This window comes from Triticum aestivum, chromosome 7A (genome assembly GCF_018294505.1).
Source record: "Triticum aestivum cultivar Chinese Spring chromosome 7A, IWGSC CS RefSeq v2.1, whole genome shotgun sequence".
Taxonomy (NCBI): domain Eukaryota; kingdom Viridiplantae; phylum Streptophyta; class Magnoliopsida; order Poales; family Poaceae; genus Triticum; species Triticum aestivum.
This window is the reverse complement of record NC_057812.1, coordinates 567913469-567915785: the sequence shown is the minus strand read 5'-3', so window position 1 is coordinate 567915785 and position 2317 is coordinate 567913469.

The following is a 2317-nucleotide window of genomic DNA, read 5'->3' as shown; positions in this document are numbered from 1 at the left end:
TAAAATAATGATGACCCTTGAGTCTGCAGAACCCAAGGGAAAGAAAAGGCTAGGTGGCAAATGGTAAAACCAAGGTTGGGCATTGCTGGAAAAGCTTTAATCAAGGCGAACTATCAAGGGGTTCCCATTATAACCCAACCGCGTAAGGAACACAAAATCCGGAAACATAACACCGATATGACGGAAACTAGGGCGGCAAGAGTGGAACAAAACACTAGGCGAGAGGCCGAGCCTTCCACCCTTTACCAAGTATATAGATGCATTAAGATAACATGGCAATATAATGATATCCCAACAAGTAAATAAATGTACCAACAAGGAACGTCCTCCAATCTTCACCTGCAACTAGCAACGCTATAAGAGGGGCCTGAGCAAAGCGGTAACATAGCCAATCAATGGTTTGCTAGGAAAATGGTGGGTTAGAGGTTTGACATGGCAATTTGGGAGGCTTGAAATCAAGTGGTAGGCATCGTAGCATTGGCATAGCAAAAGAGCGAGCAAACTAGCATAGCAAACATAGTAGTGATTTCGAGGGTATGATCATCTTGCCTGCACAGTTGTCAGAGTTGACTGGATCCTCAAAAGCAAACTCAAACGGCTCCTCGTTAGCGAACTCGTCTCCCGGCTCTACCCAAAAAATACAAACAAGCAACAAGGATACAATTAACCACGTGCAAACTCAAACAACGCAATGCAAAGATGATATGCTATGCGGGATGCGATGCGGGATGCAAAATGCAAGATATGACAGGAAAAGCATGAACCTGGACTCAACTTGGAAAACCAAGTATGTCACTGGAAAGATGAGATGAAATCGCTTGAAAACAATATAAAGAACGCCGGAATCGGAGTTACGGTTTGGAAATGGCAAGCGATTCAAAAATGACACCGGTCTGAGATTTACAGTAAGTAGGCATCTAAATGCAACGAAATGAACATGCTACAACACCCAAACATGACAACAAAATACATGGCAGGGATGCACACAAGATGCTTAACAAAAGTCTAGCACTGAGCTACGGCCAATTCTTCCATCAACAGGTTCAAACAAGCATGGCAAAAATGCATATGACAAACAGATCTCAGACTTAGTGAAATTAACACTTGTCTGGAATTTCAGATCAGGTAGCCCTCTTCGGAGCAACAAAACTACATGCTACATGATCTGAACATGGAAAAGTAAAGCATGGCATGGAGCTACTGAAAGAGCTTAACAAAAGTCCCTTAGTGACCTTGAGCCAAAAGGGATCGGAAAATACAATTGCAAGCATGTGAACATAGCAAAAACATAATCAATTTTCAGACTTAGTGAAAACTGTCACTTGCTGAAATATAACTCAAGTAGGCATGTTTACGAGCTCGATGCACTCACTACGGTGAAAGTCATGGTAAGAAAAACATACACTCGTCAAGAAGGAACAAAATTCAATCTAGACATGGCAAGAACAATAGCATAGCATGCATGGATCAACTACAACATCACCGGCAAAATTGCAAACAAGTTCACAGTCTGCCCAGATTCACAAAGTAGCAAAAGTAGAGCTCGATTGACTCAACCTAGGTTGCTCCATAATTGCAAACAAAGGCATGGATGGATAGAGGACTACAAGGTTAACAAAACTCTATTACTGATCATCCTCAAAAGAGGCACGGATCACTAGGAAACAACATGAACATATGGCATCATGAGATAAACAGCTGCAGGACTTGGTGAAATTACTAAGTCCCTGAAAACAGAATTAGCAAGTGCACCACTTTGCAAGCTTGCACAAGTCACCACACACATCACAAAAATACATGGGTTTCACCTTTGGAAAGATGACAAAACCCTTAAAAAACACATGTAGAGCATCATGGCATATCATGCACACATTAATCATGGAAAAAATGACAAAAGTGCTAAACGGAGTAGCAGATCTGACAATTAACTCAAGTAGCCCTCTACTAACAGTATTTCGGGCATCAAGATGAACTCAAATGAAAATGATGCAATGGAATGAAATGATGTACTCTCTGAGATGAACATTTTGATATGCTATATGCATGAATCAGAGCTACGGATGCAAAGTTACGGAGCCGCGAACATGTGCACATGGACTGAAATTTCTAGGACTTGGAGAAAATTCAACCTCCGATCTAGGGTTTCCAGATCTGCATGCAATCCGAGGCGGTGGCGCGAGCACTGTAGCAGCTCACCGGAAATGGCGCGGTGGTGGCCGGATCTCACCGGAGCGTGCTCGCCGGCGGCTCGGGAAGACGGGGGCCGGGCCGGAGGAGGCCGGGCAGGGCGGCGGAGGCGGCGGCCGTGCGGGCGGCG